This window comes from Phocoena phocoena, chromosome 11 (genome assembly GCF_963924675.1).
Source record: "Phocoena phocoena chromosome 11, mPhoPho1.1, whole genome shotgun sequence".
NCBI lineage: Eukaryota > Metazoa > Chordata > Mammalia > Artiodactyla > Phocoenidae > Phocoena > Phocoena phocoena.
In genome coordinates this window covers 89,511,137-89,536,666 of record NC_089229.1, presented here as the reverse complement: position 1 = coordinate 89,536,666, position 25,530 = coordinate 89,511,137, and the positions used below count along the sequence as shown (strand labels likewise).

The following is a 25,530-nucleotide window of genomic DNA, read 5'->3' as shown; positions in this document are numbered from 1 at the left end:
GTGGCAGAGCCAATGCACTCCCTCCCACCCAGGCGGCAGCTTACTGGTAATAGTGCACTGGTATAAATTATTTCATTTAGAAACTGACTTTTTTCTAATAGGCAAATTACATTGCTAGATAACATTTTTAAAGTTGGGACTCCATAGTTCACATACTTTAAGTAGAAAATTCTGGAAGCTTAAAAGAACAATGTATTAAATAATTAAATAGCAATAATTTAATCTCTCTCCAATTCATCTATTTCCAATGACACTTAGATAACAAGGGCATTGTACAAAACTCTCTACTTCACTCTCTCAATGTATCTTCATTGTAACCCCAAAAGCTAGGTGCAATTATTCTCATTGTAAAGATGAGAAAAGGAGAAAGAAGTCAAATAAGTTGACCGAAGTCATGCAGATAAGTTACACAGCTAGGAATCAGACAGGTCTACTTGATCCTAAAGTGCTTTCTTTTTCAACTATGACTAAGCTGTCTCATGTTTTGATTGTTGATATCATAAAATAACCTGTAAAGATGTAGCGAAGAAGAGATGAGGGATAAATCATTTTACATGTAATTTTCCTATTGGAAAAAAATGGCCCCATGTGAATAAAAAGGTACCTTAGGTAAGAGTGTGTAAAGAAGAAATTCAGGGAACCAAAGTTGATTCATTGATAAAACTTGTAGTTAATATAAAAAAATGGTCAATGAATTTAAATAGACAAAGAGGAAAGAGTGGGGAGATTTGAGAACCAGGAAAAGATGGTGTCGATGTCTCACATTAGGAAAATGTGAAGGCAGAGAGTTTATTGAACTAAAAGTCTATATGGAAAGAAAGATTACTCGTATTCGTACCACCAGTCCTTAATCTGCAGCAAATGATTAATAAGTAGGTATAAATATGATGGAATGAAAACTTTGATAGTGGCTACAAGAAGGCAATTTTCATAGAATTTTGAGGACTATAATTAGATGTAAGTAAACATACATAGTCCCATAATAATCTATCGTACTGGTTTGAAAAATGGATCCATGCAAAGGAGAATAAAAGCCAACATTAACTGAACACCTTCTATGTTTCAGGGGCTGTTTTAAAGAGTTTATAGACAACATTGCATTTTTTTCCCTCAACAAATTTATAATGTGTGTGCTATTTTTTAATTTTTATTTTATATTGGAGTATTGTTATTGATTAACAATGTTGTGTTAGTTTCAGGTGTACAGCAAAGTGATTCAGTTAATACATATACATATACCTATTCTTTTTCAAGTGTGTACTATTTTTGATCTCCATTTTATAAATGAGGAAAGTGAGGTTTAGAAGTCATACAGTAAAGGGTCCACTGGATTATACAGAGCAATGTCACTCTTCTTTTTTTCAAGGTAACGTTGGTTTGTAGTATTATATAAGTTTCGTGTTTGTAACATATTTTGACTTCTGTGTTCACTACAGTGTGCTTACCATTAACTTTCATTTCTATCGGTCACCACACACTTGACCCATTTTTCCCTCTCCCACTCCCATTCCACTACTCCACTATTCTCTGTATCTATGTGTTTGTTTTCATTGTATTTGTTCATTTATTATTATTATTCTTTTATATTCCACATATGAATGAAATACATTATTTGTCATTCTATGCCTGACTTATTTCACTTAGCATAATACCCTCAAGGTCCATCTATGTTGCTGCAAATGGCAAAAATTTCATCCTTTTCATGACTGAGTAGTATTCCATTGCATATATACCACATCTTCTATATCCATTTATCCATAAATGGGCACTTAGGTTGTTTTCATATCTTGGCTATTGTGAATAATGCAGTGAACACAGGGGTGCATGTAATCTTTTCAAATTAACTTCAGATAAATACCCAGAAGTGGAATAGCTGGATCATATGATAGCCACTGATATCATCAAGGGGGAAGAAATGATATAAGAAGGAATTTAATTTAGCTCTTTTTTCACCTATTGCAGCACATGGTAGGTATTTAATAAATGTTGGATAAAGTGAACGGAAGTTTTAAGTTTTATTACGGATTGGGTGCGTGGAAATGCTGAATAGCATAGGAGAGTCCTCAGGGGATAAAGCAGATGACGTTACAGAATGGAAAGAAACAGCAGAATCAAGTAGACTCATCAAGTGAAAAAATAGTCTATGAATGAGCATATGGATAAATAAGGTAACTGTGTAAAAAGAGAAATCCTTCATCATCTATTGCTATGTCTCATCAGATCTTAAATTCCAGGAATATGTGTAAGAAAGTTAAGTTTATAATGATCACGAAACTCATGTACATTTTTCTTATCCATGAAGTTTATATATTTCACAATTGTCTATTTCCAAAAGTTCAAATATGAACTATATTGTTAATATTGTATAACCATAAAAATGTCAGCAGTAAGTTATTAAAACAGAGTAGGTGATGGGTGAATTACTATAGTGTGTGTGTGGAGAGTTATATTGAATTATTAAATGCCAAAACATTTTCATTTGTTTGATAGTAAAATACAAAAACAACTGCCTTAATATATGGACAAGTTAAAATGTATGGGCAGCTGTTCACTTTACATTTCAAATATAAACACATTTATTTCACATTTATTGAGTTTCTATTATGTGCCAGATATTGTGCCAGGCTCCATGATGTCTTCCTATTTTTAAAATTAAAAAAAAATAAAAAACATTCTAGTTACAGTTTGTTAAACTTTATAAACCTTAGAAACACTTAGCTTCACTATTTTCTCCCAATTGAAGAATTTTGATATCCACTTCTTTTAAATGAATATAAATCTTTGCCAAATATTTTCTGAATGTTAGATGAAATTTCTTACAGGCTCAAACCATTATTCACTATGTTTATCATTAAAACTTAGAGGCTGAATGAAATATATATTCTCCATCTTTTTAGAGAAAATCAATAGTATGCCTTTAAACCTTAGTACCAATCCAAAGATGCTATTTTAGTAGATTGCCAAAAATTTTGTCCAAGTACAGAAGCCATACCCTCTCAGACAATGGACCTAACTCACACTGATTTAATAGGTAGATGGGATTCTGTGAAGATAAACTTACCAAAGGAACATGAGTAGTTGTTTCTGTAGTAAATGCCTTTTTCAATCACTACTGTCTCAGTAGAGGCAGAGGGTCCAGGAGTAACATTAATCTAATCCAGTCTTCTGGAAATACTCTCAATGAACACATGAACTTAGTCACCTCCCCTGCATACTCCTTAATCTACATTCTCTAACTCATAAATAGTGATATCAGCCTTCCAGTTTTTCCAAAACGGAAACCTTCAAGCTATTCTCGAGTCCTCTCCTTCTCCATAGCCAATCAAAGGTGAAGTTCTGTCGATTCAGCTTCTGAAAACTGATGACTTCATTTCCTTCTCCACTTCTTCCTTAATTCAAATGCCCACCTCCTACCTGGACGAGTGCAGGAGTCACTATCCACCCTCCCTCGCTCCGGCCCATTCTGGCCTTCCAGTCAGTCCTCGAGGCACCCAAGTTAGAACCTGACTCGTCATTGCCTGCATAAAAGCCTTTTAAGGGCTATCCAATGCTAACGAATCTAAACCATCCTTTTTATGGAATTCACGTGGAGACACCCATGGCCTTTTCAGATCCAGGCATTCATAAAAGAAATGACATTGGTATTACTAAATATTTTTACTACAATTTTCTTACTAATGTAGATTTATTAAATATTTACAATTGTTCCAACAATAGTTTTAATTTCCTTTCTAAATATATACATACCTATCATATATTATATGTGTGTTATCTATATATACACATTACATATATATGTATATATTTATATTTTACTTCGTTTGGAAAAACTTGGTAGGATGCTTTAAATCTTAGTAGTAATCTAAAGATGGCCATCTCATTAGGTTGCAAAAAATGTGGCCTAAATACCCTAGTTTATAATTCAGCAAAATGTTTGGAGGAGGCTCAGTAGGAATGATGAATGGTAAAGATGGGATTATTACTCAAGTCTCATTTGTGACAGTTGTGACTTCCGTGATATTTATCTCACATTTTTCTTTTTGGCTGTGTGTGTGAGTGTAATACGCTTTATATATTATCATTGGTCCATCTATTATTATATTGGCAGCAGGAGATTTCCATTGACTAGTTTCTCTCTACTTGCTTTTTCTTTCTTTAAACCTTCATGCTGTAATGCAGAAGATTTATTTTCCATGATTTATTAAAATGTAATTCTAAGGTGACTCCTTATCAAGGAAGTAATCTGCAGGTTATCTTTGTTTAAACTTGCAACCTGCTTTGTCAAGGAAAACTGCCTATGAAATTTTCATTATAATAGACAGCTTTTCATAATGAATGAAAAACAGCTATTATGATTGAAAACAAATTGCTCTGAAACATATTCTTTGAAACAATGTGCTGCTTAATTGTATTTTGGAGGAGGGGGGGGAAGCAAAGGCAATTCTATTTAATTGGTTACATTTTTCAGTTCTGTAAATTAATTTGCACTACCCAATATCACTTAATTTTTCCCTAGGAAAGCTTTTGCTTGCCCTAGCAATATTATAACTGCTAATTCAATTACACTGAAATTGTTTAATAGAAAATATAATTGCTTATTCATACAGAATACCCATTAAAGAAGTGCAAAACATGAACCCGAGGGTTACTGCATATTAATACTCTGGGAATAAAGAGGGGAAGGTTGTGCAGAGAAGGTGCTGGCTGATCCTTAATTGTTCATCACCTGCCTCCAAAATAATATGAATGGACCCAAACTAAATGACCACTCATTACAAGTTTCAATTTAGGAGCTTGGCTGGGGTCAGCAGATTGCGTATGCTGATCTCAATGATTTGAAGTTGTGATTACCATAAGCAATTTAAATGTTATTGATCTCCCCTTCTGAAAGTTGTAATTGAGCATAGATGTTGGACCCAGAGCTCTCCAAACTAAATTGTACTCTGAAGCCCTTGCTGGATTCCTGCAAGAATCAATAAGCAGTCAGTCACATTAACAATGAAATAGGTCCATTAACATACAGCGCTATTGGTGAGACTTTATTTAGGAAGGGTGTTAGTTCACTTCATTGTTTTATCAATGAATCTTGGCTGTACAAGGAAAAGTATTGCTTTAATATGTGTAATAAGCTGGTATGGAAATGAAATTATATATTATAAATATATGGAATGTGACTAGGTAGGCAGTTGAGTCCTTCTGTGAGAGTCGTGATTCATATCATCTTTTTACTGTAAACAGAGGTTTCATATGACTGGGATTGCAGCTTGCCTGCTGCAGTGCTTTGCAGTAATTCGGAATTTTGACTCCTTTTTATTAGATACAGTGTTTCCCTCCATCAAGGTTAAGTACATCTTGAAGTCTCCACGTTCAGTAGTAAGTAGTGGCTTGTTAAAGGAAGCTATATGACCCATCCTGCTGGGCCAGAGAGAGAAAGTTGGGAATTCAAACAGAAATCTAAACAGTTCCAAGCCATTTGGGACAGTATTTTATACCCAGAGCACTACTGAGTTGTGGTAACAACTCTGGCCTACCTATTATTATCAAATTATAAAATGCTTAAAAGTGTATCTGTTAAAACTTTATGACAATTCTTCAAGAAATCAGTTCTTATTTGTCTCTTCCATTCATTTCCTAATCAAATGATGAATAGTAAACTCTTGAGGATTCCCAACCTCCTGGAAATTTTACACCTCAAGAAGTGTGAGGATAATAATACCATCATCTAAGAAACTTTCTGCTAATCCCGTGAGTCTTGGGGTGTTTGGATTACCAGCTGCCCGGGACCCTCTAACTTGGCACAATGCGGTAGAGGGAGGAAGAAAGTGGAATTAAAAGCTTTCTGATTTTTATTATTTAACATTAATTTAACCATAGTACACAGAGCCAAGTTTTATTTTTGGATTTTCCTTACTGAGTAACCTCTAATTAGACTGAGCTCTGAAATGGTGGAGAAATGGGAAGAGAATGTCAGATCAAGAGCCATGGAGTAAGGTGGAGAATCTTACCTGATTTAGAATGGGGTGCAGGTTTTTGCTAGAATATCTCAAAGAGTTCTGGAACTCAGCTTCTCAACTACGCCTTTAGCCCTCAGGGACCTTGATGAGATACATAAAGCCCAGCAGGAAATTTTACTTTGAATATGGCCTTGGGTCATGTCTTTTCTATGGGGAAATTCTACAAGGGAGCTTTGCTTAAACAATCTAAAACAGGAATAATGATTCACATGGGGCTATGGAAGAGGCATAGTTTATGAATTTGAATGCTACAGTTTTTAACCACTTGTGTTATAGAAATAAAAGGCTAGATGGATTGGAAATGTTACTAAATCTCTCTAGATCTCAGTTTCCTCAGTGGTATAAGGATAGTAGTGGAAGACGCTTCATATGTAAGGTTGATGTGGGGATTAAATGAAATAGTCCACGTAAGGAATTTAACATAGTGCCTGGTACAGAAGGAGCTCTCAATAAAAGTTAGTTGTTAGTAGGACAACATATATCTGGGTTGCCTGGGATAGCCTCAGTTTCTTATAGTGTCCCCTTGCAGTGGTCTGGATGAAAAACTGAACGTCCACTTGAGCTATTCTTATCGTTCAATGAAATGGTGAGTGAAAAGTCTGGCGTGGCAATTTTCTGCTGAAGAAATCAGAAATTGAGGGAACTCCAGAGGCCATGTGTTTGGTTGGAGGGTCAGAGTTCATGGAGGGCGAGCTGAGCGGGGGTACCCAGAACACAGATGGGTCTAGAGCCAAAGGAAAGTTGCTAAACATTTTCTCTCACATACCCCTACTTTCCTTTTAAGATCTCTGTCCTCTCTTCCAGTGATCTCTTTTCCTCCCAGGCACTCTCATCTCATCTTGAGTGTGTCAGTCCCAGGCTGCTTGAGACTGCTTAGTGCTTCCCATGATGGTGTCTAATTCAGGTCAGATTTTTGGAGCAGTGCGTCATGTTCTGGGTGTTGTGGTTTTTGTTGTTAATCACCTCCAGCTTAATCAATTCTAATCACTATTCTCTGAGCTTCGTCGTTGGTAAATAATCTCATATCTAATTTCAGATTAAATTGCAATGGCTTTTTAAAAAACAAGTCTTTATTGAGTGGATAATTAAATGAATGAACACTCATGGGGGCATTTGTGTTTTAATAGATGCAGTCCCTTAACCGTAATAAACCACTCTGAAAAGGTAACTTTGAGGCTCTATGTCAGGCTGTTAATGGAGATAGTATAAAGCAAGAAGCTTTCTTGGTGTCTCTTCAATCATATGGCGTTGGAGATTATTTGACCTACTTGCACAGTAGAAGAGATTTAAGAGAATATTCAGAGGAAGATGATGTAGGATAAATGGGTCAAGTGGCTATTGAATAATTAAGCAATAGTGAAACAAAATAGAAGTGATCAAGTAATAGGGAGAAAAAAACAAAATAAAGTGGGGTTTGCTTTGGGGACAACTGAAACTAAGAGGATAATAAGTTATTTCAATGAATTAGCTTAAGTTCGAATGCCAGTTTCATCACTGACTGGGATTGTGAGCAAGTTACTTAACTATTATAAGCTTCATCTGTAAAGTTGGTATAAAAATACTACTAACTTTATAGGTCATGAGATTTATGTAAAAGAATCTATATAGGGCTTCCCTGGTGGCGCAGTGGTTGAGAGTCCGCCTGCCGATGCAGGGGACACGGGTTCATGCCCCGGTCCGGGAAGATCCCACATGCCGCGGAGCGGCTGGGCCCGTGAGCCATGGCCGCTGAGCCTGCGCGTCCGGAGCCTGTGCTTCGCAACGGGAGAGGCCACAACAGTGAGAGGCCTGCGTACCGCAAAAAAAAAAAAAAAAAAAAAAAAAAAAAGAATCTATGTAAAAGCACTTCCTATACTGTCTGGCATATAGTGAATGCTTAATAGTAACTATCATGGAACACAATGCAGTCGAAACACAAATGAACATTTCTCCTATTATGGTTTTATTTTCCCCACTTTAATATATCTAATGACATAGATAGAAAAAGCTTCCACGATTTATCTTCCTTCTTCTCCTAGGCTGGTAGCAACTAGAGAAAAGTTTTTCTGTTGTTTTTCTTCCTTTGGAAAAATCGGTAGTTTTTCTGGTGAAAGAGTGATTTCTTTCACCTTTATGGTGATATGGTTTCAGAAAATTATATGATTAAAAATGTAACTCTAAGATTCCTGTGAAATAATTAAGCAAGGGCTGTGTGTGTTTTGCTAAAGGGCAAGTGTAACGCCCAATCAGCAAGCTATCAATTGTTGTAATTCCATCGTAGAGTACGGGAAGGCAGGCCTTCAAGAACCAGGCCGGCTTCCCTGAATTCCTATACAGAGGTACTCATTGGTATTACTGTGACAAATAACCTCAACATCTCAGCCTCTGAACATGATCGTTACGTGTTTTCTGCTCAAATGACAGTTCAACGTTCCTGACTGGTATGAGGCTTTATGTGCTGACACTGACACCAAGGATCCTTCCATCTTGGGGCCCCTCCACGGCCCAGATCTTAGCAGTCCTCTGCTATATATGTGATGTAATTAAATTATTGGATACCTTACAAACGAAGACAGGGGAATTCTCAAAAAGTCCTTTTGATTTCCCTTGGACTGCTTTCTCTGAGCCCATGCCTCGTTTTCTCCCGTGCACATGTTTACCTGATACAGCAGTGCTGTGTGTTCTACACACTTGGAAAAACAAACTCGAAATACTGTACTCCTGCATCAACATTACCTCTTAGCAGAGCAGTGTATGTGTGACCAACCTGGGCTCCAGATGTATCCTAGATGCGCGACTAGAAGCTTTCCTTATTGGACTTTAATTTGGATAATGGCAAAGTGGAGCGTGGTGACAAGGTGTGTGCTTAGACAAGGAAGAAAAGCTCCACTGACCCAGTAGGAGATTGTTTTTAAGCGGAATCCTTTGAACTCAAAATTTATAAGAGGCAAGGTGAATATATGGAGCTGTTTCTCTATTCATTTTACTCTGAAGGAACTGCAGTTGATGGGAAAGCATGATCAACCAGATTCAACTCTATCCACATCTTGTATTTTAAGATCTAAATTTAACTGGTTAATATTGAAATGAATTGGAGCTCTTACACCATAAAGTGTGATGGGCTTTGCTCCCAATTTTACATCTCCTCACCCCTTCAACCTTAGTCCTTTCAGCCTTTCTCTTTCGTATCTTTTGGTTTGTAAGTGTTCTCAGTTTTTAAACTATTTGGGTCTCTCTGGATATAAGGATGAAAATTCATTTTTAAAAAAAGTTTTATTGGACTATAGTTGATTTACAATGTTGTGTTAGTTTCTGCTGTACAGCAAAGTGAATCTGTTATACATATAGATAGATCCGCTCTTTCTTAGATTATTTTCCCATATAGGCCATTACAGAGTATTGAGTAGAGTTCCCTGTGCTGTACAGTAGGCTCTTATTAGTTATCTATTTTATACATAGTAGTGTGTATATGTCCATCCCAATCTCCCAGTTTATCCCTCCCCCCCTCCCCCCCGGTAATTGAAAATTCATTTTAATGGAGATATTTGTGTATACTTAAAGACAATTGCTTCTATGTTTAAGAACGATAAGTTAGGAAAAGGGGGTTAACAGATACACACTACTATATATAAAATAGACAAACAAAAGGCTTTTACTTTATAGCACAGGGAACTATATTCAATATCTTGTAATAACGTGTAATAGAAAAGAATCTGAAAAAGAGTACATACATATGTGCGTGTAAATGAATCACTTTGCTGTACACTTGAAACTAACACAATATTGTAAATCAACTATACTTCAATAAAATTTAAAAGAAAAAGAAAAAAGAATGATTATAATAAACTGATTACTAGTTATTACTTTTTTTTTTTTTTGGTACGCGGGCCTCTCACCGCTGTGGTCTCTCCCGTTGCGGAGCACAGGCTCCGGACGCGCAGGCTCAGCGGCATGTGGGATCTTCCCGGACCGGGGCACGAACCCATGTCCCCTGCATCAGCAGGCGGACTCTCAACCACTGCGCCAGCAGGGAAGCCCTAGTTATTACATTTTTTAAAAGACATGCACCATTTCTGATTTCTGCTCACACGTGTTGACCAGAATTTACAAGGCCATACTGAACCTCAAAGGAGGCTGGCAACTGTAGTGTAATTTTGTGCCCTGGAAAAAGAAAAAAGAGATTTATGAATGGTACAGGATCTTTGCCCCCAATCCCTCTCACAGAAACCCGACATCTTTAAATAGCTATCTAAGCTAATCATAATGAGTGTGATGAAAAGTGAAGGATTTGACTGTATGTAATTGAACTTAAAATTTTTTCCCCAGTTTTATTGAGATATCATTGACATACAGTACGTATAAGGTGAAGTATACAGCATAATGACTTGACTTGTAATTGGACTTTGACACTTTTGAGAATGTCGTTATTAAAACTTGACTAATATAGCTTACTTTTGTCATCGAACCTTAAATTCATAAACCTTGATTTAAGATAGGTTTTGATACTACACTGAAGAAGAAAAGATTGCTATTTTGAGGTCATTAGACGTGAGCTACTTGAACAGAAGAAGAGTGAGTCTCCTAGGACAGTTAAAGCAGAGGATATTGTTTACATCAGCGTGGGACAGAATGAACCACTGCCCAAAGCGGTAAGAATCCCGATTAGGTATATGTTTCCTCTGGATGGAAACTGGTAACAGAGATAAAGGAGGAGTTAAACAGTTAACTCTGTTTCTTTCTCTTGACACACCTTCTCTTTTGTGTCAGGTATTAAAAACCTGCTTACCCTGAACTCTTGAATATTGAACATTTTGATGTTTCCCCTTTCTTTCCTGAAGATTTCACATTTCCCACAATTTTGTAGCACTGATAACTACCACTTCTCCCCCAATAATCCCAGTTCTATGCAACTTGTAGAAGGCAGAGTGACACTGAGACGTCATAGTGGGTGGCAGATGACTTTGGTGAACGACTCTTTCTGCTATTAAAATAAAATGACAGGGAGCATCACAGAGAGGGTTCTTTATTTGAAAAAAACTTGGGGCTGTCATATGATATAAAATACAAATCTAAGGGCTTTTGGCAGTCACTAATCTCACGTGGTACGATTATCACTAGAAGAGAAATGTAACATCCCCCTTCAAGATTCTGTGAAAGATGCATCACGTGAAAGGCAAGACAGTGCTTCCTGGCCTACTGCTTACATGTGTAGAAATTTATTATATGAACTGCAAAGTACAACTCAGACAACTTTTGAGTGCTTATTGAAATTGCCAGGCAAAAATATCTCCCTCCATGCTGCATTAGCATTTTTCTGGTTTAGACCAGCTCATCTTTTTGAATTGGGGTGCATGAACCATCACATCCAAAGTGTAAGTTTTATATTTAAATATTTTTCCTTTCGAAATGGAATGATAATTCATATTATACACAATCTATTCTGAAAAAATAAAACCAGTCAGCTTGCAGTCTTTTGTTCCCCTCAGATACCTAAGAACTGTAAGAGCTGAAATCTTAACGTTGAAGGGATCAGGGATGTTTTTAATGGTCAAGGGTGTCCGTTATTCCACTTTAAAAAAGTTCTTAGATCTTATTAATAATTTTATATACCATAATCATTCACCTCGAACGTTTGCTATTATGTCTAAAATATTATTCTCTATTTAATTGTTTTCAACAAGCATTTTTATTGAACATCCACCAGGCAAAAAAGTACCATTTCGAGTGATCTGGAACCTTCTGCTTTCGTTTATTAATTATTCCCAAACAGAATGTCTGCTTCAGACATTAGTTTCTGAAATAGAATTGAATCTTAATTAGTTCAAGAGAAACTCTTACTTAAGTGGTCTTAGAGAAAATGCACTCATTTCCCCTCTAATATATCCTCCTGTTGTTTGACTGTGATGAGAATGGTCTCTTAAAAGAGGCCTCAGGTGTTAAACCAACTGTTCAGGCTCATTGTCAGCTGCTGGTTTCTAGAGTATTAATTCAAAATTAGTGAAAATATAAGACTATGTCTACATCGGCCAACCCCATTGCGAAATTGAGCAATTTTCAGCTAAGGGTGCAGCATTCTCTACAATGCCCTTGAGGAAGATTCAGAAGCTCATTCTATTTCCATCTGCTTCCATCATTAGGAATGCAGTTGATTGATTCATCCTCACTAACAATAAGAATGGATGCTGTTTAACTAAAAGGTGAGTAGTATAGGCGTAATCTCTATGCCAAAATTAATAAAAATAAGCATGCCCTCGGTCAGTTTATATACCTATATATACATAAATATACAACTTCATATATATATAATTTTTTAAAGATAATTTTACTATTTGAAGACTGAAATGGCCTTATTTGTATTGGGTCCTTGTTATTATTAGGTGAAAAGTGCAAAAGAAGAATGGACATCCATGAGCTGGCTGCTGCCTTTTCCTTTAGTTTTCCTTTCAGGAAAGGAATACTGAATACTAATATCACACATTTTCTGCACCACTGATTGAGCGCCTACGATATTACGTTATTATATGTATCGTTATAATACGATAATATTATTGGTGGTATTCAGTGTATAAAACTTATGTCTCTACAAATATCAAGAGTTTCTTTTGAGTAAAAATCTGTATATAGTTAAAATTCTTTGTGGAGCCTAGTGCAGTGCTGTATACAGAGTAGGCACTCAGGAAATATTTGTTGGAAGTTAGATTAATCAAAAGCATTATTTTATAAACCATTTATTAAATGCTAAAGGTACAGACTGCTAGTTGCCCCGCCCCCTCCCAGTGTCTATTCACCCCTTCTTTTTTGTAAGAACAGAATCCTCCCTAGCTCCCAACTCCAGTTTTAGCAGGGCACATGGCTGTCCAGCTAGGGACTACATTTCTCAATCTTGCTAGCAGCTAGATAATATGTTCAATGTCTAGGTCATTTCTTTAACAATCAAACTGCTTGTCTTTTACTTCTCTCACATTTTCATGGGTAGTGGTGAGCCTGCTTCACCCATGCGAGATGAGCAACACTTAGAAATGGTAGAAAACAAAGCAGAAGGAATCTAGATGGGGAAAGCTGTGTGTAAGTTCCCCCATCTCTGCACTGTTAAATGTGAGAAAGCTAGAGTCCTATTTTATTTGAGTGATTGTATTTTGTGGTCGCTTCGTTACTGCAGCTTCGCTAGCACTCTAACTCACAAAAATGCAAAATGCTCTTTTCCATAGCTGCCATTCTAGAATCCATGGACCCACTTATTATATCCTCCACTAGGACTGTGATAATCTAAGAAAGCAGCCTGGCTTGACTTGTGAGAGCGTCTGTGGCCTACTGAAGAGTGGAGAACATCAAGGATGTGTTAAGGTTGCCTGCTCTTGAGTAAATTATGGGCAAAACTTGTCAAGGCTTAAGTCTTCTTTGTAGAGTGGCGCTGTGCCCTCAGAAGTCAGCATCTCACAGATAATCAGAGTAAGCTACCCTTTGTTGCTTGTGCAATTTGTAACTCTGCCTCAAATAAATTCAACAGGAATGTATTTTAGGCTTTGTAAAAGAACAAAAACTGAAGCTGAAACTAGCCTTGGTTAATTAAAATATCTTCTTTTTCTAAAAGCCTCCAGGTCTTCACCAAAAAAACTGTAAACAAATTGAGGATAGAGATTGTTTCATGTTTCTGCTTACACAGAAATTATATTTCTATACATAGTAAAACAGGAAACTCATCACTGGGGCTCAGTTGAAGTTTGTTGACTTAATTGTTCAGAATTCAGAAGTTCAAGAATATTACAGATTTTCTAGTTCCTATGACTAATAATTAGAATGTTTCACTATAATTTACTAATCTAAATATTATTTTCCCATAATTGGGCATTGTTCTATACTGTTTATAGTGCAAAAAGAAATGTTTGGGGGATTTTTCCAAATACAAAAGTTTTAAAGGACTGCTAGAGTTATTTGGGCTTAGAGCTGTCCTTCAGCTGGGATTTCCAGAAATATTTGCTAAAATGTTTATCCTGCATTTTAGATCAAGAAAACAGGATTTATTTCTGATCAGTGTTAATGTATTTACAGAAAAGTCTCTGTATAACAACAAGATCAAGTTTGCTTTTTTGAGCAATTAATTTACATGTTATATTAATAAAATTTTTCTCCATCATACTAAGCTTTCAAGGCAAGAAGAGGTTTCTCATTGGTAAGTTGATTGGTTTCGTCTGGGTAAACAGGAGTTGCTCATGTAGCAATTGTTTGTTTCGGGAAGATTCTCTGTTTTTTGCCTTGTGTTGATCCTCATCATAAAAAAACAGCCTTGGGGCTTCCCTGGTGGCGCAGTGGTTGAGAGTCCGCCTGCCGATGCAGGGGACATGGGTTCGTGCCCCTGTCAGGGAGGATCCCGCATGCCGCGGAGCGGCTGGGCCTGTGAGCCTTGGCCGCTGAAGCCTGCGCGTCCGGAGCCTGTGCTCCGCAACGGGAGAGGCCACAGCAGTGAGAGGCCCGCGTACCGCAAAAAAAACCAACAACAGCCTTGTATAGGTAACTTTTCTGATTTGTACTGATATAGACAATGATTAACAGTGTCTAAACACCTCATCTGTTGCTCAGTTTTAAAGAGCTGATTGAATCATTACACATTAAAATATAGTCCTTTGAAGATTTTTGGCCATCCCTTCTAGAAAAAATGGCATCTTTTAAATTGAAAAATAACATCAAAATTCAATAATGGACTCTAGAAAAATTGAATGACTTACGAGTTGACTATTTTTTCCCAAATTAAAATTATATATTAAGATCCTGAGTTTTTGAGATCATTCTAAACTTCCCATTTTTTGGAGAGCATTTTTAAACTAAAAACAATTAAGTTTTGAGATCCATTTAATTTTTACTTCTTTTAAGTACCAGCAAAAACATCTGCCATCTGGCATGGAAATTACCTCATATGGCGGGAGGAGAAATGAGATTTATTTAAAAGTTCTTTGTCTTTGATACTTTTTCCTGCTGCATTTTCCACTAGTGTAATTTGAACCTGACTGTATTTAAATAACCATTTATCGCCATAATGGAAGAGCCGACTTAAAAATACATAACTGCTGTCATTCCAGGAGACTGTATTAAGGAAACATAGAATTTGCCATTCTAGATCAGACCATTTGTCTGTCTTGTCTAACACTTGCCTCTGGCAGTGACCGATATTGAGGACATTGGAGAACAGCAGAAATATACAACATGAACACAAACCATTATTTAGGGGAAGAATTATTTTCTCAGTTGGTAATCTTACACTACGGGATATTAAAATTGAATCACCCTTACCTGTTTATTTTATTAATATTTTTATCAATCAATAAGCTAATCAGTTTTGTTAAAATTATTTTAGTGAATGATAATTATCTATGGTATTTCTGTATACAAAATTTTCTTATGCAACTAACACTCAGTTTTTTAATGCTGTGATTTTTACATATGAGGAAAATAGGGAGAAATTTGGGCTGTACAGCAAAAAACAGAAAACCAAACCAAACAAAAAAATCCAAACCTTTAATTTTGGCTTGTAGTTCAAAGTCTAGATAAAAATGTATTTACTACAAAAGTTCAGTTTACAGGTCCAGAAGACAATCTAACACTATCTAATTTGATACTAAATTTACCATTGATGGTAGCAGAGTAATCCTGTACTGAGTGACTAATGGGTGGACCAGAATATAGGCTTACAAATTTGTACCTTCCCTGACAACTCACCATTGTTGTGGAAAAACTATTACAGAGACAAATTCATCCTTGATACATCTCTGAAGTTATAGGTAGATGCAATGAACAGAATACTTACTAAGTGTAGAGCTCAAATGAACACACACTCACACACACACATGCACACACACACACACACACACACACACACACACATACCTCTCTAATGCTCCAGTCATATCAAATTCCTGGTGTTCCCTAAGCCCATCACCTCTGTTCATCCGTTCCTTGCCTCTCCCTAAGTGAATATAAGACTTTCCTCTGAGATTATATAAATGATGCACATTCTTCTCTAAGACTACTTTAATCCCTCGAGTAATTCTAAGTGCATAAAATCTGTATACTCTGTCAGCCAACTTCTCACCTGGCCCATAAAAGGTACTTATAAAACAGCTTTTCTCTTACCTCCTTGACAACCAAGAAAAAAACTGAGGGTCAAAGTGAACCTGTTAATTAGCAATACTGCCCAAACTATGAATACCACTAACAATGTGACCACCTGTTTTGAACCAGATCTTCTCAATATTTAGAAATCAAGAGTTTTAAATAATTTGGGCAAATACCTGCACAACTGATTACTTACCTGAGCTGAAAAACGGTGAGTCTTAGAGGCTGGAGATGGTATCTATCACATGACATTTCCACCCTCCAAGGTGCTGATGTGTTAACTGCTAATTTTTTTTTTTTTTTTTTTTTTTTTTTGCGGTACGCGGGCCTCTCATTGCTGTGGCCTCTCCCGCTGCGGAGCACAGGCTCCGGACGCGCAGGCTCAGTGGCCATGGCTCACGGGCCCAGCCGCTCCGCGGCATGTGGGACCCTCCCGGACCGGGGCACGAACCCGTATCCCCTGCATCGGCAGGCGGACTCTCAACCACTGCGCCACCAGGGAACCCCTTCAACTGCTAATTTAATAAACTCTTCCTGAAGTGGCTAGGGTCTTTGGAGATATTTTTTTTTAAATTTGTTTTTATCCTTATTGGGGAATAGTGAAATCCTACATGGCCATGGATAACTAAAAATAACCAAATGGAGATGCTTAGAGGGTTAATGAGTTTTAAAAATGCTCTTTAAGTAGGTAAGCAGTTGAAAATGGTTTATTTCAATTGGTTTTGTACTGAACTGGCAGCAAATGGAGAGGCCAAAAAAAAAAAAAAAAAAAAAAAAAGCCAAAAACAAACTAAAAAAAACCTCATCCCTTCCTAAAATAAGTGATGGAATGTTTACTTTGAGCCAAGCTCCGATGACATCTGGAAATCCTTGAGTCAGTTCCTTAACTCCTTACATTTTGTATGTTAGTTTTTCCATGAAGGCAAAAAGAACTTCCTTAGCACAAATGTTTCTTCTAGCTGAAATCAATCCCTGCCTTTTACATGAAGCATGTATAGTCAGAAATAAACCTTGCCAAGATTCCATCCATATTTCTACTAGACAATTTTCAAATCTGTCGGCTAGAATCTTGACTTTAGTATAAGATAAGGCTTATATATCCCTCTAAATCAGTGGTTCTCAAAGGGAGCAATCTAGTCTCTGCATCCCTCCCTCCCCAGGACATTTGGCAATGTCTAGAGATGTTTTTATTGTCGCTCCCATGGGGTTAGTGCTGACATAAAGTGGGTAGAGGCCTAGGATGCTGCTAAACGTCCTACAACGTACAGGGCATTCCACCCACAAAAAGAATTTTCTGGTCCAAAATATCCATCATGCTATGGTTAAGAAACCCTGCTCTAAATGGAGGGCATTAGGAACACAACCAAAGAAAGTTTTGGCATGTCTGACCACACACTCTGGAAGGAGAATTCTATTCACTATACTGTGAATTAAATTAAGCATAAATATATGCAATTATAAAAGTAATACTTTGGGCTTCTCGTACTAATTTTTCATATTCCTCTCTAAGAACTGATGAGAGCCATTTTGTGGATTTCTAGCTAGCTTCTCAGTTTTCCGGCATCGCTGACATTCCTCCTACATCATTCTTGACTGTGTTCTGTGTGTTTTGACTGGTCACGTCCTTGCTTCATGGTTTGTGCTGCTATTTGCTATTTGCAAATCATGAAGAATGCAGTGGCCTCAAGTTAATTTTAAGTAGCAATCTTTGTCATCTTATTTCTATAGGGAAATAAGGTGCTCAGCAGCTCTGTGTCTAACCTGAGCATTCTGTGCCATCCCGGACCAGACTGAGAGATTTGTTCCACAACCTTCCACAGAAAGGATCCCTCCTGAACAAGTTCCAGTTGGAAAGGCATCCTTCGCGGACTGTTAACTATAAACACCATGACATTCCTTGAGTAACACCAGTAAACATCTTCTCATCCTTCCCACCCTACTTGCAGCAGCTGCTCAAAAATTGTTTTCTGTTTAACCGTTGTATGCCCAATAGCAAGAAGGAAAAATGTCATTAAATTGACAGGACATGCAAAAGTGTCTTTGCAGCTCCAGGTGAAGAACTGTAAGGAAGATTTCTAATTTTAGATTTCCTGAGAGGGGAGTTGCTTTACCACCTGCCATCCACCCTGTTATTTCTGAACCAATAGAATACATACTTAAAAGAGTTTGCCCTTGTTGGATTTCATTCAAACTTGTTAAGGCTCTTGGCTGTCCACACCAAAATGGACTTTCAAAATTACTTGACCCCAAAGCTGAATACATACCTCTGATATATTCTCCAATGATTAAGCTTGAAAACAAGCATTGTCTTAGGCCAGATGACTGGCTTAATTTTCCATTGCCATTGCTTTTCCCCTCACTGACAAATCAGAAACCTCTGTCCCCTTTCCTTGCTGTCCCTACCCCACTGCCAGCTTTATTGCTTGACCATTTCTGAAGACACAACAAATGGTTATCTTCAGATTATTTTTGAATGAGAGCAATAATAATAATGAGACTAAAATCCAAATTCAGAGAAGACACGTGTTTGATTCAGAAGCCCGTGTGCTTGTGCGTGATGTGAAAGGTGTACTGAGAAGATATTAATTGCATTTTCTCCTTTCATTTTACATGAAAGCTGTCGTTATTGGGATAAGAATAAAATGAACAAAGTATGATAAACGATAAGTGCACATGGTAGTCAATATACCACTTGGAGAGAGCGTGCTAATCAACCCGGGCAGTGGGCTAATGCACCCTGCGAGCAAGCACCTGGGAGAGATTCTAAATTTGTAACTCAGGGAAGCTTGGCATTTAACTTGAGCTGCTTTGGGCTTAAGGTGAAACAAAGGGTACAATCATGATCCATTTATGGATTACAGTAGCAAATGTCTCAGAAGGTGCCTTTGCAAGACCGTGGAAAACGCAAAACCAATGCTATCTCCCTAACAAGGCTTAGCATATACATGAATTGTTCAATGAATGTTAAAGAATGTTCATAAAAATGGGTGAGAGACTCCCACACCTATTTTTTTTTAAATGAACAGTGAAAAGGAAGAGTAAGAGAATCAGTGAGTTCTCAGTTTGAAAGCTTTGCCTTTTGTATTAAAGCTGATGAACATAATTTTAAAAATGCAAGTGCTGAAGTTTCTAAGCTATTGGGGATCTGCCATCTTTTAAAACACACTTTTTAAACTTGATTCTTAATTATTCATAGATAAATGAATCCCAGTGCTTTTGATGATCTCAGTATCTCTTACATAACTTCAGTTTTAATGGCAATACCATTTCTGTTTTCCTATTCCAGTTAGCCAAGAAGCTGGAAAAGTAGGAAGTTTATGGTTCTGTGATTCCTACTAAAAAGCATTTTTTATGCTTCTAAGAGGAGTAGAATAGACAGCAATTGAACTAAATAGAAATATGGCTTGCTAGATTGGGTTTATGTTGGTTAAGAATTGATTTTGGAAATAGCAATTCTATTGCTGATTTGGGGGATGAATAGTAATTCTTATTAACATCAGTCACCTTGGCTCTTCCTTCTGGTATTTCAGAGGTACCTCTGTTGAACTCCCTTTCCTGGGGGCTGATGAATTAATTAGTATTTACCAAGCATCTACTATGTGTCTGATTCCTTTTTAGGTACATAGAGAGCCACAGATCAAATGGTACAGTAAAACAGAAAACCCATAGCCACCTGGAAAACTCTAATTCCTGTCTGACAGTTCAGAAGAGTTGAAGATGTTGGAAAAGGGAGGAAAAAATGATCATGGCCAGAAAGACGAAGCAGATACCTCAACTGCCATCTTACAATCTACTACCACATGCCTCCACTCTTGTATCCCTGCTCCAAATCCAGTGAGGACTTGGTAATATACAAGCCGCTGGTGGAGAATAACCAAAAGAGTGGAAAGGGGGATAACCCCAGGGAATGGAGCTAGAGACTAAGTAGTGGTGTGATGTGGTGAGGGCACAACTAAAAAGACTCCTCACGTCTTTAACCATCACAACCTAGTTGACAGACATTGCAGGATGGGCAGGGAGCCAGCAGCGGTTGTGAGGTAGTTGCTAGCTTTATTTACCATCAACTGAATTGATATTGTGCTCTGTGATTTAAACATATTAACATAAGTGTATAATAATAGCTGTTCTATATTTCAACTATTCCATAGATATTCAGAAAGGACAATACATCAACACTGTCTATACAACAACCTTCTCTCAGCAAGCATTTACACTCATTGTCTACTGTATTTCTGGCCCTATGTAGGGACTGAATAAACAGAAATGACTAAGACATGGTCCCTGTCCTCAAAGAAGACAACCTAATGGTGCACTTTCTTCTGAAATATGCTGATATTGTTACCATACCAGAATCATGGTTATGGTTGGTTAAACACATTGGTTGAATGTAATCATTTTTTTGGTTGAACCAACAGAAGTTGAGCCTCTTTAGTCAGAGGATAAGTTTTAGATGAGGCGGGACCTGAGGGAAGGATTTGAATACATCAAAGGGAGAAAGGGCATTCCACGTGGATGGAAATATGGAAGGGAGAAAGAATCTAGTTTTTAGAAGACAGCATGGCATCTGCCTGACAAGCAGTCAAGGTCATTCACTGAAATCAAGTGGGAGAAAAGGGGATTTCTGCATTGCTTAATGTGTAAATAAGGTCTTTGGAAAGAGATCTGGCCGCTGAAACCAGGAGATCTAGATTTAGTTTTGTAATCTTGAGCCAATCAGTCTTAGTCTAGCAAGTATTAATTCTCCTATTCATAGAATGAGGGCAAAAACACATATTTGTCTATGCATATATTTGTCTAATGCATATCTTCGTCACAGAAGGGTTTCTAGACTGAATAAGAACATAAAGCAAATTGCTTTAAGCTCTTGGAAGAAAGATGCTCTTCAAATCTAGGGAATTATATTAAGATTTTATATTCATTCACTTCTATATGTGGTTTTGCTAAAAGAGAAAGATTAGTTTGAAGTTTATCCTGCTGTTTTGGTAAAATCAGTAAAAATATCTTCCTGATTTTTTTCTGAGCATAAGGTAAAACTTATTGTCCTCAGCTAAGTAGATTACCAGCTATTTTCTTTGAACACCCAGAGCTCACAAGCAGCATCTGTCTTATTCATATATAACCTAAAAAATAACATGTAAACTTTTAAATTTAAAGATAAGTTAAATGCATGAAACCATTTTTAGTTCCAAATTTGTTTTTTCCTTTCTGTGTAGTATAAACTGAATCATTCTTAATGTTAATTTTAGCAGCTTTCCAAAAGGTTAATACAAACAAGTGTCTTCCAAGTATATATTTTAGTTGTCTTGTTTTGTTTTGTTGCAAACCTACTAACTTACTTCTCTACTACTCAACTGCATTTGAACAATCATAGACACTTCTTCATTCTTTTCTACAGCTAACTAATGCTCAACTGTCAACTGCCTCTTAAAATCTAAGGAAGATTGGATTCAATCTTTATTTAATGTTTAGTGGAAAGTCCAGTGCAAGAAGGAATGTCCTATTTGAGATTTTTGCCTCTTTCAAAGTAGGTCAGCTTATGAGTCATTTTGGTACCCTGTTCAAGCTGCCCCTCTTCCATCATATTGTCCTAGAGATGGAACTCATTTTGCTTACCTGCTGTCATAGATAAACTTCTCACAAAAGACTTTTTGGTGTTAGCCAAGTTTAATGGTACTTGGGGAAATGGACAGGATCAGCAACGCAGCATTGTAAACATATAAATTTCATATTAAATATCCCAGTTCTTTAAAAAATGTTCATTTGTAAGGGTTTTCTGAAAATCAGTCTTTAGCCTTCTGTGTTTTTGGGGTTTACTTCTCCTCTTATTCTCTTAAAAACGCAACATTAGGGCTTCCCTGGTGGCGCAGTGGTTGAGAGTCCGCCTGCCGATGCAGGGGACATGGGTTCGTGCCCTGATCTGGGAAGATCCCACATGCCGCGGAGCGGCTGGGCCCGTGAGCCATGGCCGCTGAGCCTGCGCATCCAGAGCCTGTGCTCCGCAGCGCGAGAGGCCACAACAGTGAGAGGCCCACGTAATGCAAAAAACAAAAACAAAAACAAAAAAACCCGCAAAATTAAAAAAAATTAAAACAAATCTTCTCATTTTTATAAAGCAGAACTGAATTCCCAGTCCAGTTAGATACTACAAATAGAAGAAACTTACAAAGAAACACCTAAAAATCTGATTTCTAAGTAGTCACAAAACCTTTTTATAAGGTTGTTTTGTTTTTCCTGACAGGGAAGCAAATAATAAACCAACAATAGAAAAACAAATAACCAAGAGAAAAAAAGAGAATGCAATCTAGAAAATCAATAAATAGAACAATGGTGACAATAATAAACTCTACTCATCCAACAAATATCTATTTTGAGGATCTACTATACATTTGGTATCTTATTTTACTCTGGAAACAAGGTGATTAAGATGATGCTCTAGGCTCCATGAACTCCCAGTCAGCCATAGAGATTGAAATAGCAATCATGTAATGGAAGCAAGTTTAAATTCATGGAAGCTTAATTTCAAAAATAAGAGCCAATCAGCCGCCCTGACTTCAGACTATACTACAAAGCTACAGTAATCAAAACAGTATGGTACTTTGGGATTGACATGTACACACTGCTATATTTAAAATGGTTAACTAACAAGGACCTAATGTACAGCACAGGAAACTCTGCTCAATATTATGTAACAACCTAAATGGGGAAAGAATTTGAAAAAGAATAGTTACAGGTATATGTATAACTGAATCACTTTGCTGTACAACTGAAACTAATATAACATTGTTAATCAACTATACTCCAATATAAAACAAAAAGTTAAAAAAAGAAAACCAGTATGGTACTGGCACAAAAACAGATGCAGAGATCAATGGAACAGAATAGAGAGCCCAGAAATAAACCCATGCACATATGGTCCATTAAGCTATGACAGAAGAGGCAAAATATAAAATGGGGAAAAGACAGTGTCCTCAATAAGCAGTGCTGGGAAAACTGGACAGCTATATGTAAAAGAATGAAATTAGAACATTTTCTCACTTTATATATAAAAAGAGACTAAAAATGGATTAAAGACCTAAATCAAAGACCAAAAACTATAAAACTCTCAAAAGAAAACATAGCCAGAACACTCTCTGACTTAAGTCTTAGCAATATTTTTTTGGATCTGTCTCCTCAGGCAAAGAAAACAAAAGCAAAAATAATCAAATGGGCCCTAATTAAACTTGAAAACATTTGCACATTAAAAGAGACCATTGACAAAATGAAAAGGCAGCCTTCTGAATGGGAGAAAATATTTGCAAATGGTATGTCCAAAAAGGGGTTAATACCCCAAATACATAAACAGCTCATACAACTCAGTTTCAAAAAACAAACAATTTGATTTAAAAACAGGCAGAAGACCTGAATAAAAATCTTGCAAAAGAAGACATATAGATGGCCAACAGGCTCATGAAAAGATGCTCAACATTGCTAATCATCAGAGAAATTCAAATCAAAACCACAATGAGATATCACCTCACACCTGTCAGAATGACATTGGACTATTATTGTAACAAAATAATAAGCATAAAATATAAAATGCAACTAATGTAGCAAAAGTCATGTATTTTGAGGAAAATGTGTAGTCCCAAATACTTATATTAGTAAAGACGAAAACCTAAAATTATTGTGCAAAGTTTTCAACTCAAGAAATTAGAAAAACTAGGGCTTCCCTGGTGGCGCAGTGGTTGAGAGTCTGCCTGCCGATGCAGCGGACGCAAGTTCGTGCCCCGGTCCGGGAGGATCCCACATGCCGCGGAGTGGCTGAGCCCGTGAGCCATGGCCGCTGAGCCTGTGCGTCCGGAGCTTGTGTTCCGCAACGGGAGAGGCCACAACAGTGAGAGGCCCAAAAAAGAAATTAGAAAAAGTATCATCAAACTAAATCCAAAGAAAGTAGAAGAAAAGGAATAATGAAGTAAGAGCAAACATCTCCCTCTCATTCCCTTCTTTCTCTTTTGCTTCCTCCACACCAGTCACACAAGGATTCTGCTGAACCTCAAAAACACCAGACGTTGCTCTCACACCAGGAGCATGCTGACACTTCCACATACAATGCTTTTCTGAGAGAAACATGGTTCATTTCCTGCTCTTATTCAGGTCTTTCCCCAATGTGATCTTCTCTATGAGGCCTTTCTCGACTCCCTTTTACAAAATTACACCTCTATTCTCATTCTTCTTAACTCCTCTACTCTGATATATTTTTCTCCATTGAATATATCCCATTTAACACAGAATATACCTTACATGTTTGTGTCATTTACATTAGAATGGCATATTTGATCACATGAGGGCTTTTTTTTCTTTGTCTTTTTTTTAAGAAGATGTTGGGGGTAGGAGTTTATTAATTAATTAATTTATTTTTGGCTGTGCTGGGTCTTCGCTTCTGTGCGAGGGCTTTCTCTAGTTGTGGCGAGTGGGGGCCACTCTTCATCGCGGTGTGCAGGCCTCTCACTGTCGCGGCCTCTCTTGTTGCCGAGCACAGGCTCCAGACGCGCAGGCTCAGTAGTTGTGGCTCACAGGCCTAGTTGCTCCGCGGCATGTGGGATCCTCCCAGACCAGGGCTCGAACCCGTGTCCCTTGCATTAGCAGGCAGATTCTCAACCACTGCGCCACCAGGGAAGCCCCTACATGAGGGATTTTTAACCTACTTTTTCCCAGTACCTAGAAGAATGCTTAGCCAATAGTTGGAACTCAGTCAACATTTGTTAGGTAAATGAAATCAGTGAATGTAAAAACAAGCTACAGTAATAGAAAAACAAAGTTAAAAATCTGCTTCTTTGAAAAACATAAAATAAATAATTGGCAAATTAATTTTCTTAAAAGAAGAAATTTAAAAAGTAATGTGGAGGGCCTCCCTGGTGGCGCAGTGGTTGAGAGTCCGCCTGCCGATGCAGGGGACGTGGGTTCGTGCCCCGGTCCGGGAGGATCCCACATGCCGCGGAGCGGCTGGGCCCGTGGACCATGGCCGCTGAGCCTGCGCGTCTGGAGCCTGTGCTCCGCAGTGGGAGAGGCCACAGCATTGAGAGGCCCGCGTACCAAAGAAAAAAAAAAAGTAATGTGAATAGTATGAAAATTTTGTCCTAAGAAATTTGGTAAACTCAATGAAATAAATTCCTTTAAAAAAAGCTATTTAGAAAAAGTGATTTAAGAAAAAACAGAAAACCTAAGAGGTAAGGGTCAACTTGTTCAAGACTCATTTCCTACGGCCTGGCTTTCCCAGAAAAGGAGTCTGGTCCCAAGGAAAATTCCATGAAAACTGGTCAGAGCCTTGTGCTTAATATAATCAGTTCTGGAAGAATGCTGACAGAGTAGATCGGGATGCTGGTTCATCATATCATGTAGCTGAATCACAAGTTTTGGGATTCCGACCAGGGAAAAAGTTGGTGCTCCCCAA

At 37.5% G+C, this 25,530-nt stretch overlaps 1 pseudogene; it reads left to right on the top strand.

Moving 5' to 3' along the window:
* The window catches only part of LOC136131444 (large ribosomal subunit protein eL43-like), a 58,461-nt pseudogene that overhangs the window by 25,479 nt on the left and 7,452 nt on the right, over positions 1-25,530 (top strand).